This window comes from Chionomys nivalis, chromosome 10 (assembly GCF_950005125.1).
Source record: "Chionomys nivalis chromosome 10, mChiNiv1.1, whole genome shotgun sequence".
Classification (NCBI taxonomy): Eukaryota; Metazoa; Chordata; class Mammalia; order Rodentia; family Cricetidae; genus Chionomys; species Chionomys nivalis.
The window spans coordinates 55,526,207-55,546,243 of record NC_080095.1 but is presented as its reverse complement, the minus strand read 5'-3'; positions in this window follow the sequence as shown (position 1 = coordinate 55,546,243).

Sequence of the window (20,037 nt, the reverse complement as noted above, 5' to 3'; positions counted from 1 at the left end):
TGCTAAAATATAGCTGACAGGTAGAAATTCCAGGAACTGTGGACTTGATCTTCATTTAATATTATGACAGATTCAGACTTTAACATTCTGTAAATGTGTTAGCACTTCTGTGTGATGAACAACACAGAAAATATTCCTTCACACATCTGAAGATGTCTAAATAGAAATTAATCCAAGGAAAGAAGCTTTAAATAAAATTGGCAGTCTAAAAAAAGGGGGAAAAAACCAAGTTGATTTCAGTAACAATAAGCCACTTTAATCATTCCTCCAAAACATTTTTAAAATGCAATAATGATGAGATTAATTATTGCTGGTACATTAGGGCTATATTACGGAGTGTAGGGCCCATCACTAATCAGTTTCACCCACAATGGATAGAGGAAGAAACAAAAAGTATATAATAGAATATTGTTTAGTTGAAATTATTGCTCTAGCTATACTACATTAAAGTTCTTATCACAAGGTGTTTGCCAAGAAATCATTTTTATAAATGCTTTCCCATTTGAAAAAATGACTATGACTTTCCTACTCAAGGTGCATTATATTTCTAATCCAAATTCCTAGCCCCCAAATATGTAGAGGTGGATTCACATCAGTTCTCAATATAGGACACAATTTATCTTATACTTTACTTGGTGACTGATACGTTTGCTCATATGAAACTGGGTGAAAGAGATACGGATGGTGTGTCCAATAGCCAGTCATCTACAGAGCGCCTTGATTAACAATGCTGCTTTCACCTTTGTTCTTTTCCATTCATAGTCCACACTTGAGTGATCCAGTCCAATGCCAGCGTCTTCCGTGCTCTTAGACGCACTTTCTCATGACTGGAGGGATGTCTTTAATCACCTTCTGAGAGAATACCAGTTTAGAAATTTGAACGTACTAAAGCTCCTAAAGAAGTGTTAGAGAGGTGAAATTCATTAGTTTTCCTCAAAATTATGTGTTGTCTTATTCTTTCAGTTGCATTTTGTGAGATAATAGTCTAGATTATGACTTTAAAGCCTAAATAAATATTTATGAAAGCAAAGCTCTGAGTTTAGCATATTAAACGTGGCTCTGCGGTAGGTAGAGCATTTTCTTTATATTTTTGCATGCCCTGTTCTTCTGGTAATTGATTAGGACCCTGCCATTTCAAGCAAGAAAATTTAAGGACAAAGAAACCTTTTCCCTGGAATAAAATATGTACTGTACCGAGCATGAATATTTAAAGACAAAGAAAACTTGAGCTCACTGTAAAATATGAACAAAGCTACCCACAATGATGCCTAATACTTTTTCCTCCTGGGCATTCATTTCCCACGAGCTGTTTATTGGTAGGTTCAGTCCAGTCTGGATTCTGACACCAATCTATCAAAACTATTCTTGTTAAAAGCACCACTTAATATTACTCAAGTCAGTAGTCAGCCCTTTCCCCCTTCCCTTGTGGAATTCACAGAAGTACCTGGTACAGCATCTGTTCCTTCTTAGAAAATTTCTTTACTTTCAAGACAAAGATTCTTACAATTTTCATCCAAGTTCTCAGAGCCATTCTCCTGTCACCTCTGTCAAAAGTTCCTTCTCCTTCAGTCCCTGCATACAACATCCTTCAGGGCTCAATTAAGGCGCTGGTCTCCTCATTCAATATTCTTAGCTCAGCTCTTTTACTCCTCAGCCTTTGGTTTCAATTTCCAGCAGAATGCCTTCAAAGCATATCTGCAGTTCAGGCACCCCCCGTATTCACTCCTACGTACCCCCACTTTTACATTTTATGGATATATTAAACTCAACATACCCCAAACTTGTCATTTTCCTATGCATTCTGTGTGTCCACACTGTGAATCACAGCTTTTTCTAAGTAACCAGTGATACAAATCAAAAGCCTTGGTGTCTGCCTTCACACCTGAATCCTCTTCACCCACAGTTGTGACCAGTTGGTTGGTCCTGATGTTAGATGCTAAATATATTTTGACTACAACCACTTTTTATATTCCATTCCCTTCAAGCCACCATCATATCTCATGTGCATCACTATGGCTTTGGATTTCATTTTCTGCTCTATCTTGTTTTGTTTATCAGATTACTTAAAAGAACATTAGTTTTATTTCCATAGCAGAGAATTTATTATACTTAAATCTGTATTATATTATATTAGAATTTTTAATTGTTTCCCAGTGCCTTTTAAATATAGTTTGAAATGATTGTTCTAAAGTACTGCTAGTCCACCAGTCACTAACCATACGCCATCCTTCCTCTACTCATAATGATTCAAGCTACCTAACCAGTACCATATATCCCCACTTTTTGGTGAATTTATAAGAATATCAGCTGTGTCTGCTTTATTTGCATTTTAATTCCAAATATCAGGCATAGTTCTTGACACATGGCACATGTTACATAAATAATTTTTAAGTTGATTAATAAAACTAATGGCATTTTTATTTCATTTCTACATGCATTCAACTTAATTCCAAAGCCTTTATTCTAAGGGAAGTCGTTTCCAAGTCCTGGGCGTGTAAAGACGAGCCACATAAGGAAAGACAGCAAGAGTCTTTTCCTAAACTCCAAGAGTTAAACTTAGGGGGGGAAAGGCGGTGAGTAAATACCACTCTAAGGGGAGGCTCAAGAGCAGCTGTATGTTCATTCGAGGCGCACTCTTGCTGGAAGACAGCCCATAATGGATCCATTTATTTGTCCTGCTGTGATTCAGGAACATAAAACCCATCTGAAGCACTGGGTTACAGGAAGATTGATTTACTCCCCATAACAACCTCTGTCAGCTCAAGCTAGGGGAGAAAAACAAGCTGAGAACATGCTAAGCAAAATCATTTTTCCTTCAACCCCTTTTCTTTTCAAATGGCATGACCGGTGTGAGAAGATATAACTCACTATGCACAGCCACTCTGTGGATACTAATGCCCATGCCAGGGGCCCCTTCCCTCCTAACTGTTCTCGGTGCTGGTGCTGTTTCCTTTTACTTGGTCCTTCCTTTGCAAACCATATTGTAGTTATCTTTAGCTTATATTGACCCTCGCTTCTGCATAGCAAATATTTGATCTCACAGAATTTAGTTCCAGAACTAGTAAATTGTATGGTATATTATAAGAATCCATAAAATGTTTCTATTAGCACTAGTTAGATAATCATGTTAAGCACTTCTAGCCAAAGGTATCTTCTTATGCTATACAACATTTTTAGATAAAAAGATAAAATAAGAGCAAACAAAACAGAACATTGCCTTCTCTGCAAGTAAAATAAGGATAATAGCCTAAATGTAGTTTCCTCCTTGCAAGAGAAGAAAGAAGTAATCTTATAAATTGAAACTTTGGAAGCAGCAGTAAGAGAGAAACTCAGAAAATATTCATAAAACTGTACTTTTTGTTTAAAACGCCATATGTTTTAACAAATATAATATATTCTCTGATTATAGAATTTATAAGAAAAACTGGGCTGTGGTGGTGCACACTTTTAATCCCACCTCTTGTGAGGCAGAAGCAGTTGGATCTCTGAGTTCAAGGCCAGTCTGGTTTACAGAGAGTTTCTGGAGAGCCAGAACTACACAGAGAAATCTATTGGGAGAAAACAAAACAACAACAACAAAAGTTTAAAAAAGAGAGAGAGATTTAAAGAATAAAACTTCTCTAAGAAAACAGGCAGGCAGAGATGTATTAGATATTAGATAACAAAAGTAGTAACTATAGATAGAAAGAAACAAAGGGGGGAGAGGAGGGAAAGGGGACTGAGGGAGGCAGGGAAGGAGGGAGAGACAGAGAGAAGAAAGAACTAAAGAACAGCTGCAATCTCATCACTTGGGAATATATGGAATGAGTGGGACTTTATAACAAGCCTTGGCTACATAGGAAGAGCCTGTCAGGAAAAAAGAAAAAGGTCGGTCAGGAAAGGTAGAGGGAGAAGGAGCAGGAAGAGGAAGGAGGAGAGAGGAGGGGGAGGAAGGAGAAGAGAGGTAAGGGAGATTACAGACAGGAAAGAAGATAGGATGGGAAGGGAGCAGGAAGAGAGAAAGAAGAATGAAAGAAAGTAAGAGCAGAAAGGAAAAATAATAAAGAACAGTATTTATGAAATCATTATAAATACTGCATCCAGTCAAGATATGACACAGACAACTGTAATCCCAGATATTCTGGAGACTGTGGCAATCAGATTTCTAGAAGTGAGGAATTGAAAATTGCCTAGATACATCAAAATCCAATCTCAAAATAAACAAGGAAGTAAATAAATGAAATGTTTAGTTCTTCAAGTCTATTTTGTTAAAATAAAGCAAGCCATGTGGGTTGAGAAAATGTTTCAACACATGCACAGCTGAACAAATCAAAACTCTGCATCACTGAATAATAAAAAGCAACCCAACTGTTTTAAAATGAGAAAATTATTTGATCAGACAAATAACAAATGTGTCCATCACACACGAGTATGATAGATAGTTTTCATTGTGAACCTAATGGAATTAGAATCACCATGGAAACAAATCTCTGAGTGTATCTGTGAGAAATTATCTAAATTTGTTAGAGCCTATTCTTGTATTGAAACACAATATTCAGAAAGGTCTATCCTAAATGTGGACAATGTCATTTCGTGGGCTGGGGTCCTGAGATGAAGAAAGAAAGAAAGAAAGAAAGAAAGAAAGAAAGAAAGAAAGAAAGAAAGAAAGAAAGAAAGAAAGAAAGAAAGAAAGAGGGAGGGAGGGAGGGAGGGAGGGAGGGAGGGAGGGAGGGAGGGAGGGAGGGAGGAGAGAGAGAGAGAGAATGAACTGGGCATAAACATTCATTGTTCTGTTTCTTGACATTGGATGCAATGAGACCACCTGTCTTTCTGCTTCCACCTTTCCTGTCTTGGTGGCGTGTATCTTTTAGAACAATAAGCCAAAACAAACCTTTACTATCTCAAGTTGATTTTGCCTAGTACTTAGTGGCAGCAGTGAGATAAAGAGGCACATACCTAATAAGAAGTGGGATTGTTTCTGTGATAAGCATGATGTGTATTGTTAGGTCTTTAGAACAGGTTTCCAAGAGAAACGTAGGAGAGATTGGAACACTGGGCCAGAACAATACTCAAAAACACTGTACACAGAACTCAATGAGCCATTCAGGCAGAAATTTGGATGACAGGCTGGTTGATGATGTTTCAGAGGAAAGGATGAATCTGTAAGGAATTGACACGGGGCCATACATGAGATATTCTGACAAGGAGTTTGGCTGCATTCTGTCCATATCCTGAGAACCTGAGTTAAGTTAATTTAAAGGTAAAAAGCTGGGTTTTTTGGCAAACAAACAAAATCAGGACAGGATTACCTTTGAGTGCATGTCTTCAATGAGTGAGGGAAAAATGAAAGTCAAGAAATGAGTGACGCTGGATGGAGGAGGTTTAAGCGAGGTTATAGTGTGTGCGTGTTGAAAGCTCTAATGGTTAAAAAGTTAAAGGTCATTAAACAGAAATCTGGTGCTCTGCACTGCAAGAGGAAAGGTGCCCTGATGGCAAGATCCTACCCACAGACAGTTCCCTCATGTGTTAATGCAGCTTAATTTGAAAGGAGAAATCCTAAATCAAGCGTATTGTTTAATGGGTCCCTGCTGGAAAACAACAGGCTAGTAACGTGCTTCCAGGGTCAGCCCACAGAGATCTGTGCAACTGTAGTCCAGCAAGCAGTCCGGGCTCTCTTCCAACCTGGCAGCATAAGTTGGCAGCATTGTCCACCCAGTACTGTTTGTGCAGGCATAAAATACGCCAGAGTGACAGGGTTCTGAGTCTTGCCCCATGATTCCAGAGAGCCTGTAAGAACAGGAAATGTGTGCCAGGGTCAAAGTCTCTGCATGCAGACCCTAATAGGTCACTGCATGAAGTTCCCTGACCCTCCAGATCTTACGATCTTTTCATGTCTTCTTCCACAGATTCCAGAACCTTAAGTAGCAGAATGTATTGTAGATCTATCCACTGGGACTGGGTTCCATATCTTTGCATTTTGATTGGTTTGGGTTTTCTATAGTTGTCTCTGTCTTTTGCAAGAAGTTTCCTTGATGGTAGGTGAGGTCTGCATTATTTATGTGTCTGAGAAGAAATATTTAAGTTGTAGGGAATTAGGGTGGTTGTGCTAGTAATTAGTGTCTGTAGGCTTTCCTCCAATATTCGTGATGTCACTGGCACTGAATATTTTCCCTCTTGTTGAGTGGATCTTAAAACCAATTTGAAAGCTATTGGGTATAAACAAGGTATACATGCTTCTTCTGCACCTTGTTATTGTAACATGAGGGCCTGCTAGTTGGGGTTTCTGTCCTGCCCAGTTCCCACAGTCATTAGTTCCCAAAGAAAATCATGCAGAGAGTCTACATTAATGATAAACTGATTGGCCCATTAGCTCAGGCTTCGTATTAGCTCTTATAACTTACATTAGCCCATGTATACATTAACCACATGGCTCAATACCTTTTTTCAGCAAGGCAGGTCACATCCTGCTTCTTCGGTGTCTAGACAGGACTGGAGGAAGAGCTTCCTTCTTCCTAGAATATTGCTGTTCTCATTGCCCCACCTCTACTTCCTTACTTGTTGCCCCACCTATACTTCCTGCCTGGCTACTGGCCAATCAACATTTATTTAAAACATAATTGACAGAATACAGAATTGTCCTGCACCATGTTATCATGCCATTCCTGTCACTGATGCCATTCATAGGAATCAATCCTGGGTAGGACTATTGTTTGCTTTGCTGCTTTGGAAGCTGGCATGGTGTCTTCTGATACCATGAAAGCTAGTTCTCAAGAAGGAGGCAGTCAGGTCGTGTTATGTTCCAAAATCACTATTTCTTGAAGTCATATACCACCTCTGACTTTTACAAACTTTTTGCCTCTTCTGTATAGATCCCTGATCCTTGAGAGGAGGGGCTTGAAGGAAACCTCCCATTTAGGACTGAGTGCTCCAAAGTCTCTCACTTTCTGAACATTGTCCAATTATGAGTCTCTATGTAAACTCCCCCATATTGTGAAAAGAAGCTTCTCTGATGTGGTTTGAACAATGTTAAATACTCAGGAGGTAAAAGCAGGCAGATCGATGTGAGTCTGAGGCCAGCCTTGACTACATCGTGTTTCCTGCCTGCCAGGGCTGTATAACGAGACTGTCTCAAAAAACCCAAAAATCAAAAACAAAAGTCCTAAACAAACATTTAACTATTATCTCATTAATATAGTTATTGAAACAAAGGAAATAAATCTCTTACTTATAGCATAGTTGTATATAGATTTTTATAATAGTAAAATGTTAGATGTAATTTAAATAATTATCAATTGGGTAATATAAAGTCAACTTCTGGTATATCCATTTAAGGTAGTTAGCATAAAACAGCAAACTAATGATTCATATTGCAAAGGAATGAATCCAAAATTTAGCACACTGATCAAAATAAACCATAGACAAACTGGTTAGTAGATGATTCTTTTCTGGTTAAAGTCTAAGAGCATTAATAGTGACTGAGAAATAATATCTGTGATTCCCTAAGTCTGAGGATGGATGGGAAGTTGACTGCAAAAGGCTATAGAAAAATTTCATTGTGATAGTAGCACGGGGTGACCATTTCTCCAAATCTAACCAACATTTACATTTAAACTCGTACCTCAAAAACGTTGATTATATGATCACAGTCTCACTAAAATAAAAGTATTAGTATCAATTATTCCTAACTACCAAAACAATAAATATCAATAGTAATCTTCAAATACTACAAGAACTTAAGGTAAAGATCTACCATATTATTAATTAATTCTGAAGAAAACTTAGATTTTAAAATAGTTTCAAACAGCTTGCTCTGCAATGTTGCCAATACACGGCACGAACAAATGCACACATACACACACCCGCATACATGTGCGCTCACACACACACTTCACAAAGGGGAATAATCTATACCTTATTTTTCTACCATTTTTCTTTTAAGGTAGAAAAATAAGGTATAGATTTTTCCTGATGCTCTGTGGGCTCCTCTACATCCTAAAAATATAATTTTTAATAAATACCATACTATTGGTTTTATAATTCATTTTATAAGCTAACCATAATCATTTTTTGTTTTGAAGCCGGGTTTTACTGTTGCTTTGAAGTCTGTCCTGTACTAGCTCATGTAGACCAGGCTGGCCCTGAACTCACAGACATCAGCTTGCCTCTGACTCCTGAGTGCTGGGATTAAAGGCATGCACCACACCACCTGGCTCCATAATTAATCTTATAAATGTCCCTTGGTAAAAAAAAAAAAATCAAAATCTTTTTTTGGGTATTCAAACTGACAAATAAAGGGAGTACACCTTTACTACGAAGATGTATTTATGAACCACTTGTAAGAAATGGTGTGTCAAAAATAAGCATTTCTTTAAAAATAAGAATATAGGATACAGATATAAATCTACACAACCTTTTTTAAACAAAGAACCAAAAAATAATAATGGAGAAAATGGAGTATCCGTAGTAGATGGTGGGAGAAATGTGCATATATCCATAGAGAAGATGAAAACTTCATTCGCACTCTAAACAGAAACCAACACCAAGGGGATTAAAGACCTCAATGTAAGTCCCCCAATCTGCAAAAGTAATAGAGTAAACACCAGTGCCCACTTATTTTTGCTTTATGTGTATTATTATTTGCATAAATTTATGTATTGCTGCCACATGCATGCCTTGTGCCAGTGAAAGCCAGAAAAGGGCTTTGTGTCCCCTTTAATTAGAGTTACACATGGCTATAAGATCCATAAGGGTGCTGGGAACTGAACATGGGTTGTCTACAAGAACTAAGAGTGCTCTTAACTGCCCATCATTGTTTCCAGCATTGGCAACTTTTATTCTGTTTCATCGATCTCTATGTCTGTTTGTGGTCAGTTCCATGCTGTTTTTATTACTGTACCACTATGGTATACCTTGAAATCAGATATTGTAATAACTTTCGTCATATTCTTTTTGCTTATAATTCATTTGACTATCTAGAGCTTTGAAGACTTTCCTATAAATTTTGAGATTTAAAAAATATTTCTGTAAAGAATAGAAATATAATTTTGACTGGGAAAAAAAAAGAAATGGTATGTCAATTGTCCAGGGTCAGGATAAATGTTTATTAGCCATGCATACTCTCACAGATAATGTAGTATACCAACATGAGAAACACCGCATAAGATTAAAACTTTGTGAATATAAATGCCGTTTAGGTGAATCAGGAAGGGCTCTCAAGCCGCATAGATTGTGCTTAACCGACTCCAGTCTTACCACTAAGCCTCTGAACTCAGTGTCCTTGATTCACAGAACTCTTCCTTTCTGTAGAGATTATTAACCTGGAAGGGATTTGGTGCTATATTTTCTTCATTACATTATGAGTGAACACCTGAGATCACCAAGCTCACCTGCATTTGAATTATTCAGCCAAAGAAACAAACGCTGTGTGTTCCAGTCGCCGAGGTAGCATGGTGTTCGTCTTTGGGGAATGTTTCCCGATGCCTCGCAATTTAACATACTGCAACAGCACGATGCAGCTAATGATTTTTTAAAACAGCTTTCTGCTGACAGCATAAACAGAAACAAGTTTATTTTGAACCAGAAGCAGCTGCTGCTTCTTCATCAAGGAGCGTCGTGAGCTAAAATGATGCAGCAGGCTGGCACTGCCGTCAGAGAGGATGTACATCGTGGGGTTTGTGGGCTGGCAAACACAGGGCCAGTTTACTGCTGCGGCAATTACCAATAAACCGAACAGCTCATCTCCAATTTTATGAGAATAAAAAGTTAAGCCAGTCTGCAAAAGAGTTGCAGGAATGGGCTCCACAGATTGTCTTATTTTAATGAATGGATGGGCTGCAGATGTCAGATTATTTTTGTCCTTATATGTGGAATTTGTAAATTTCTTTATCGCTCTGATTTTCTTTGAATTAATCTTTCTTCTTAAAATATACTCGTCTCCCTTTGCAAATACATTTCTTGCTGAGTTAAGGCTGTGGGGGATCGTTTAAACAAGATTCCCTTTTAGACTTCTGCACCACACGCTAATAATAAATGGTGGCACTGTCTCATCAAAGAATTTAGTGTGTTAGATTAGATATGAAAAAGAAAAATACTTTAGAAAGGAGTTGTAGTAAGTAAATAACTCTGAAAAAATCAGATGGATGAAAATGTTAAAATGAGGAATTTCTTTATTTTGGAGTGTTTTATATATGCAATCTTCCTTCCACCTCAGGAAATGGCTGGAAAGATTCTAGGTTATCACTTCTCTTCATTGTATATATTTGAGCTTTACAATTATATAACTCCACTTTCTTGGCTGACCATAAACAATCCATTCAAACTAAACATAATAAATAAGCATATGTTCTACTAATGTCTCTTTCTCCTCTCTCTCTCTCTCTCTCTCTCTCTCTCTGTGTGTGTGTGTTTGTGTGTGTGTGTGTCAACTTTTTGAAAAGTTGGGGAAATAGTGCAAAGTCCTTACACACCAGCTTCCTCCATGTTACCATGCAACACAACCACAGAACATTTGTCTAAACTATAAAACAAAGCTTAAATTAGTCTGTCTTTAAAGACTAGTTACTTACAGGATGTGCTGCCAAAAGACAACAATGCATCACAAACAAACAGAAAAAATATTAAATGTAGAGAGATTATTGACCTGGGAGAGATGCCTTCCAACCATGTGGATGTTGAAGTGGTGTGGGTCAGTGGAATTTTCCATGGGGAATGGGGGAACCTAGAGTATGGGCAAGGAGTATGGGGACTAGAGAGTATTCTTTCATATTTAAAAACAAATAAGTTGTCAGGCAGTGGTTGTGGCACATGCTTTTAATCCCAGCACTCTGGAAACACAGGCAGGTGAGTCTCTGAGTTTGAGGTCAGCCTGGTCTACAGAGTGAAGTCCAGGACTGTTACACAGAAAAACTCTGTCTCGAATGCCCCCCCAAAAGAACAAAACAAAAAACAAAAAACAGGGAAATAGAGAACAAGGATTTAAGTGTAGATTAACTAAGACAATTTGTACCTTATGAGAATTTGGAAACAAAGAACCATGGGCTCACTTCAGAGAGTTTTCAATTAAATAATTTTGCTGTTATATCACTAGACTGACTATAACCTGTGTAAATCCAATCAAAATGAGTAATTTTTTAAAATGTCTGCCAACCTCGATCCTGCCATAAGCTTTGAAGATACAATTAAATTTGAGGAAAGTCTTTTTTGGTCTAAACCCTGGTAATTATAATTGTGTTCTCAAACAGCCTCACCTTTGCATAGTTAGCAGATCAGCAGGTGACTGGGTCATGTCCTTCGGGTATCAATTAATCAAACTGCAGAAACTTTACCGTTTTCTTTAGCACTTTAAGCAAATTTAACACTGGTCTCCTTGAAGATCATGGGAATTTGCTGAAAATGTTAAGTATACTAAGCAATCAATTATTCATGTGCTGGGTTATTAATATCATTTAGAATTTATATAATACACATGCTTTGTAAAAAGTCTGAGTATAGATAGTTAATGATATGAATATAGATAGGCAACAAGTTGCTAGAATAATTACCAGGAACACTTAGGCTAAGTCACAATAGCCTGTGGTTCATAAGAACAAGATATTGATATTGAATGTCCCATAAGGATTATGTAATGTTCCCTTTTAATTTTTGCTTGCAGCAAAATACAGGTACCACATAAATTCCTAAACAAGATATGTTAGTTTATTCCAGAATAACACTGAAATAACACTTCTAACACTACATCACATTCTGCATCACTGGAGTCTTCACATGAGTGTGAAGGGTTCTTTAACCGGAAAGCATACCAGACCATGGATGCCAAGATGTTCATATGTAGATTGTCTCTGTGGGGCTACCCTACAACAAGAATAATAATTCAGCTTCATATATAATCCCAATCCAAGTGGGAATGCAATGTGTGCTTAAATAATAGTTTCAAAACTCCCTCTGTGCTCAAAGAAAACGCGAGTCAACCAGTAAAGAATAAGAATGTCTCAAAGAAAAGGGGTGCAGAGAACCAACGGCTGGAAGTGTGAGGAGTCCACACAGAACAATGGAGTTGAAACTGCCAGAACATAATAAATGACTTTATTAATTTTGAAATATAGTAATGGCAAACAGTGACGTATATTCAGTTTTAGTACTTTAGATTCTTCTTCTGAAGCTGTTTGTTTGTCTTTGCTTTGCTTTATTTAATTTGTGATTTGGAGAAAGTATTACCAAAACATAAGATAGCATAAGAAAGAAGGCTATGCAATTGTAGAAGGATGCTTGTTTGTTCCCAGCTGCCCAGACTCCCGAAATCACCCCACAGAAACTGTATTAATTAAATCACTGCTTGGCCCATTAGCTCTAGCTTCTTATTGGCTAACTCTTACATATTAATTTAACCCATCTCCATTAATCTGTGTATCGCCACGTGGCAGTGGCTTACTGGCAAAGTTTTACTGTCTGTCTCTGGCAGTGGCTCCATGGCTTCTCTCTGACTCTGCCTCCTTTTTCCCAGCATTCAGTTTAGTTTTCCCCACTTTGCTCTGCTTTACTCTATCATAGGCCCCAAACAGGTTCTTTATTAACCAATGGTATTCACAGCATACAGAGGGAAATCCCATATCATTCAATGATTAGATCTTAGCTTACCCAATAGCTTCAAGAGTAAGAACTGGAAACAGAGGAGACAATGCTTAAGAAAACTGACAGTAAAAAAAAAAATGATGACAATACATATGCATCATCCCTCAGCAAGCACTCTGATTTTCCTAAAAACCAACATTTGAGATAAAAAATATGCTATGACTTTGTGAAGAAAAAAATGTTTCACCACATACACACCAAGAAAACTAAAGAACTGATTTACTGATACCTTTCTTAAGAGTTTTTAAAATGTACTAAAATGATACAAAAGTGCCTGCTAAAATAAATGTTGTATAGTACATATGGAGTTGAACATACAAAAACAAATTTTAAGGAATAAGAAATTATATCACAAAAGTAACTCTCCATGAGTCAATAAAAGGTTAGAGACATAATGATGTAGTTATCCTCTTTATTTAATTATACACAGGGTACTATTTAAAAAATGCAAAGTAAGACAAACAGTATAACAAACTAAGAATATATACAATCAAGAACTATTTTAGTATATCAAAATTCATGTGACCTTCTATGATGCTTCCATTCCTTATCTTTTTGTGTAGCACTCATTCAGAATTTTAGATCTGTTTTATTATTTTGAGCTTAGCATACATGATTGTGGTGTCATAGTAAATACTTTTAACATACAAATGGAGAACTATTCTGTACATTTGTGTATGTGTGAATGTATATGCCTATCTGTGTACCTATGTGTGAAAACCAAAGGTCATCGTTGGCTGTCTTTCTCAGTTGTTATCCACCTTATTTACTGTGACAAAGTCTCCCAATTGATCAGGAAATTACTGATTGAGACAAACTTATTGACTAGCAAACCTTAGGGATCTTCCCACCTCCATTTCCCACTATCAGGATGGAGGAACTTGATGTTGCATCCAGCTTTTGCCATGGATGCTTGAGATGCAAACTAAAGTCTTCATACTTCGAAATGAGCCTTTTACTCAACGAATCATCTCTCCAAACCACCATCTTATACTATAATAGCACTTTGAAGGATTATAATTTTGTCTAAGTCAGATGAAAAAAAAGGGGAGGGTAAATCTAAAGCCAACATGTTAATCTACAAAAAAAAAAAAAGAAATGAAATGGAAAAAAAAAGTCAAAGCCAAGAAAAATACTAAAATTTTCAAAAAAAAACCTTTTCATAAATTAGATAACAATGTTAACTTGCTTAGATAGATTAATTTTCGTTTGTAATAGTCAACATAGTGCCAATAATGTACGCAGTCAAAATTCAGTTGATATACTGTATCTTTCTTTAATATTTTGTGGATAGTTAGGTGTACACATGAAGAAGTTGTTCCTTAAGCAAACATGACATCATTGGTGAATTTGCTATTATTATGGCTGCTGAGGGCTTCCATGTTGGCAGGGACAACAGACACATTCAACTATTAAACTTAGTTCTGAGACCACACAGACATACACGTATAGATATATAGATAGCTACGGATACCAGTTAAGCTCTGTACAGATTATTCTAGTAGTGGTCGTTCAGGTTGATTTGAGGTATTAGGATACAGTTACATAAGAGAAGTTCTGGACTGCTGTATTGAATAATGGGGTGAATATGGGCAGCACCCTACTTGGCATTACAAAACTAGGAGAAAGGATTTAAGATGCTTTAGCCATAAAGAACTGATAAGCCTAATAAGGATATGCCTTCTTGTTATCCCACCCTTCAGGAAGCAGAAATTCAAGGCCAGCCTGAGCTACCTAGAAAGCCCTTTCTCAAAAAGCTTTAAAAAGTAAATAAATAAATGAGATAAATGCTTAGTCTGATGCTGTAATGAAACCCACTAGTCTGCATGCTAACCTGAAAATTAGTTAAAAGTGAAAATCTGCACATTATATGAATGAATCAAAGCATCACATGATACCCTATTAATGCATAAAACTTGTTTGTTTCAGTTTTGAAAATTAAATTTTAATTTATAAACAGTCACTGAGACTACTGCACAGACTTGAAACCATAAAAATTTGTAGCTTTTACTCATTTTTGAATCCCTTGATCTTAGGGTCAGCCTGAAGATGTTTAGAAGCCATAATCTTCATATTATTAAGTAACTATGTTTGAGAAAGATGAAAAATATTGCATGTGGGATTAAATTAAAAATTGTAGAAGTACGTGCACACATATTGCTTTTGTAAAAATTGAAAAAGAAACCATGGATCTGAAAGAAACAATGAGGGGTACGTGGAATGGAGAAATAATATAATTACATTATAATCTCAAAAGGTAAAAAGGTATACAAAATAAACATGGTATGTTTTTTGTTTTTCAGATTAAAGATATTATTAATTTTTCCTTTCATTGCCTCTGCAGTCTACTTCTTTTTTTTAAATAGATTTTTCACAGACCTTCTTATAAATCCAGGAGAGAACTGACCCAAACTAAGATAATGTCCACTAAAAAATAATTTGCCTTTCCACTCAGGAGTCCCTTACACAAAGAGTAAGCATGTTTACTTCTTGCACAAAATTATATGTCTGTTGAATTATGTAAAATGTGAAATAGCCACCATAACTAATTTATTCTCTTCCAATAATCAGCTCATAATATCTTCATTCAAGTTCCTTATTAATTATAGGTACTTGATTTGTAATGAATGGCTCCTAAATTGTAGCAGGAAAAAGGATTATTATGCTATGTCTTAAGCACCTACAGGTAGAAATAAATAAAGCTCTTCCTGAAATTATGTGTGCCTTGTAACCAAATGTGAAAGTGAGAAAAATTATTTTACTTTAATTATTTACTTTTGATTATTTCTGATATCAGAGTAGGATTGCATAATGACTTCCTCAGAACCGTGTTTAATGAACCTATCAAAGGGTTATTTGTTAGTTCACTACCATTTCCAAAACTATTTCTCTGCATACATAGTGTAAGGTGGAATGTAAGCACAGATCAGAATTAACTAAAAGAAACAATACCATCCAACACAAGTCTAGGCAAAAGAAAAATTTAAACTTGGAGAAACAACAAAAAAATTACAGCAATAAGTTTGAGTGTACTTCTTCTAATCAGAAGAAAGGTTAATCTAAAATCTCTAGACTCCTAAAAATTGAGTTTAAATCGCCTCAAATATAAGAACATGTGAATTCACAATTGATTGAAGAGGAAAGTAAATGCCTTGCACCTGGACACGCTCAGGCGCCTGTAGAGTCTACCGGGCAGACTCTTACTTGTACAGTAGCTTCTTTTCCCCACCGCCACCCAGTTAAGATGCTACTCACTGAGTGCACAGCTGTTGTTCAAAGAGAAGAGGGAAAAATCCACTTCTGTCAACAACATGATTACATTAAAATAAAGCATAGTGACATTGTCAGAGCAGGGGAAAATCTTTAGTGTACTTGATTAAATTATATAAGTGCCATTTGCAGAGTGGGGGAGGCACACAGGTGGTTATGTGGGCATGTACACATATGTATATGTTCAGAATCTTTTTTCCCAATCTAAGGAAACAAGAAAATATGTTATCATCTGATACTCCACCTACATGCATCCTCAATAGCACCATCGATATCAATATTTATCAATCTCTAAAATTTAATAAAGTATGGTTAATATACAATGTACTTGATACATTTACTGCACACATCATGATGAGTTTGGACCCATTCATACTTTAGCAAAAGCATTACCATAATGAAGATCCTAAATATTATAATATAACATAACTTTTCATAATCATAACTCATTTTGTTTTGCTTTGTGATGAGAACATAAGACACAAGATCTATGGTATTGACATAGGGTAAAGTTCACAAAATGTACATTAACTACAGGTTCTGTGTTGATATCAATCCTTATATTCACCTTCATAAATGAATGGAATTTTTTTCTTGTTTCCTAATTATGATTTCGGTGGCAGGATTCTGTAAGAATAGCATGAATGTTTAGTCTCCTTCAAAAGTAATGACAGGATGTGGTTTTTCTTTCACTTTTAGTATTTTATAAAATAAATGGATAATTGCCTCATTCTCAACTCCTTCCCTCTCCTCTTTCCAACTTCACCTATGGACTCTCCTTATCCCAGCCCCTCTCTCTCTCTCATAATTATATGACCTCTTACTTTTATTTTCTAGATTTAGTTGTCTTCAGGGTAAGTTTAAACCCAGAGATGTGTAATCCAGGGCACTGAAAATCATGAAAAATTTACTACCATATCCAAACCTCATATTACTATCAATTTCTGCTGGAGATTCTGTTAAAATAATCCAAAATCTTACAGCTAATTATAACAATAACTCACAAAGAAGGAAAGCCACACAAGAGCTTGTAGGCAAGCGTGTGGAAAGAAGGAAAAAAACACATTCGGACTAGGATCACTGAGTGTAGAAACGCTGAGCATAACAGAAATATGCAAATTGAAAAAAAAAAACTCTAAGGGGGAACCATTTTCCTTTCTTTCCTCCTCATGCTGAGAACATTTCTTTTTTAAATATCATGGTCACTCGAGGTTGAAGATCCACTAAAAAGCATATTTCAGCACAATTTTATGTCAAATCTTGCTATAGAATGTGTGCTGGTCTTCAGGGGTATTGATACCTTTGAGAAAGGATGCGTGCTAACAAACAGCCCATGCTGGTGATGCAAGTTAATTGCATCATTATGTTGTGATAAAACAATGCAATTAGCACATCTCAATGTACAGTGATCTCAGGGTAGGCATCCAATTAACTCAGGTCAGTAGCCTCCTTGTTGGATAGGGTTTTCAGTCTGTTCCCAAGATGACTTTATACGGTTGTCTCTCTCCTGAAGTGCAAGGAAAAATTTCAAAGAAAGAAGGCAATTTTGAAAAGGTTAGTGGAAAACTCATGTCTCAACTCAATTTAGAGAATGCTGTTCTGGCAGACCTCTTCCACGGCATTGTGGAAATATTTTATAAATTGGGCAGAATGGTGAAAATATGCTGATGTTTTTCAAGTTTTTCCATAAGCGTCCCATTCACTGATTACAAGAGGCCATTAGTGTTGACTATTGTCTTGGAATTATTAGAAGGCATGAAAATCACATATGATAAAGGTGTATTCAAAACTGAGATTAGCAGACCATCAAAAGTACAGAGAAGCCAAGCATGTAATTGTAGAAAATATGAAATGTTTTTTAAAAATTAGCAGGCAGATAGGTTTAGATATACAATGAATAGTGTTGATGTCATAGATGAATCCTTTTTAAAATTCATTTGATATTCTGAATTTTAAAACGCAGCACCAAACAGAAATATCAGAGCAGTCAACATTTATTGGTGCTTGGGTGACTCCTCCAACGGAAGCTGGGGACGATTTTGGAAATCACCGAGGATTTACCAACTGCTTTTCTAAACATTTGGCACATCTCCTCATAATCATTTCTAAAACTGTCCCACAATGAGGTAAACTACTTAGAAATAGGGAACAAGCCCAAGCTCACCGTTACGCCTCTGTCATCTATCATCAAGTTAGTTTCCAAGAAAAAAATAATGGTGAAAAACAGAATTTATAATTATCATTGCAAAAAAAAGTTATGCTATTCATCATACCACTCAGGTATTGGTCTTTTGCACTTACTTCAAAGGAGACTATTCTTAAGTTTATGTAACAGGCAAATTTAAAAATTATCAGAATAATGCTGACTCTCACATGCGTGGAATGCTCAGCCAATTTAACGTAATGAAATGTTGCCAGTTGGGAAAGTCATGAAGTACAGTTGATTGAGCATAGCCAGGGAAGTTGCTATAGTTGCTGGGAAAAATTCTGGGCTGATTGACAGAACACAGCACCCAAATACAAATCAGATAATTCACTACTATTGGCACTTCTGTTGTGGGAAATTTTGAAACTAAATGATGTCTGTTTACACAAGCTTAATGCCTGAACCAGAGACTGAGTAGACACACTTTAGTAGATACCCTGAGCTCATTTCCATGTTTCCTCTTTATATTTCTTTTTTTATTTGATCTTTATTGAGCTATACATTTTTCTCTGCTCCCCTCCCTACCTCCCCCCTCCCCTTCAACCCTCTCCCAAGGTCCCCATGTTTTCTAGCTTGTCCATTTGCCTGTAAAATTCAAGATGTCATATTATTTTCTGCTGTGTAGTCCTCCATTGTGTAAATGTATAACATATTCCTTATTCATTCTTTGGCCAAGGGGCATTTAGGTTGTTTCCAGGTTCTGGCTATGACAAATAATGCTGCTATGAACATAGTTGAGCACATGTCCTTGTGATACTATTGAGCATCCTCTTTATATTTCTAACACAGCATATGTAGCATATTTCATGTCACCTAAATCATACTATTAGCTCGAGGTACCAAAATAAGGGAAGCAGACCACAGGTACTTCTTGTTTCTTTATTTTAGGAATCTATTATCTGTGCATCTAAATGGTAGCACAGTGGTAGCACATTTTATTTCCTCATGGAAAAAAAAGATAAGTATTTTTTTATTTATACAACTTTAAACATTGTTCTTTGCAATTTTCCACATTTATAAACTATTTTATGATTAATTTAATTTCTACCTTCTCTGATGTCCCTCCCATTCCCTTTACCCCCTCCCTTACAATTCTTTTTCCATATCCTACCCTGATATCCCTTTCCGCTTCCAACCAGATTACCTATGTGACTATGAATTTAGAACTATTGGCAGTTTGTCAGTCACTTTATTCTGTGTCCTGCAGAATGTCTGGCAGATTCTTTCATGCAGTACAAATCCTGAATGACTGTCTCACCTTTAGGCAAGTTCAGCAGTCATTTCTGTTGATCCTTCATGTCCAGTTCATACAGCATACAATGAAGCAGTCCAGGCAAGGTCAGTTTCTGTCCATATGGCTAGCAAATTCTATAAGGAAACTTTTTGATGCCCATGTTCCTCTTGAAGTAATTGATGCTGTCAGCAGACATGGCTCATGATTGAGAAAAGTCTAAGTTCTTAAAACATTTTAAATGCCATACTCTGTATGTTTTTGAATTGCTGAAGATTATCTAACTAAAATATATCTCTGTATATCTAGAAAACCTAACATGACTATGAGTTTGACTATTATAAGTGACTATTTATTAATCTGTAATTTTAAATTATACATTACATTTTTTCTTGAGATTTTTCGAGATAGGGTTTCTCTGTAGTGTTGGTTCCTGTCCTGGAACTAGCTCTTGTAGACCAGGCTGGCCTCGAACTCACAGAGATCCGCCTGCCTCTGCCTCCCGAGTGCTGGGATTAAAGGCGTGCGCCACCACCGCCCGGCTTATACATTACATTTTTAAATGAGCTGCATAAACACAACACCTTAAACAAGAGCAGAAATATATATATATACAGTATAAAAAAAGTCAACCTTAAATTTGTATCAATAGACCAAGATCCATACCAATGCAAAGTATTTACCTCTATATCATATCACCCCTTTAAATGAAAACAAATATTTG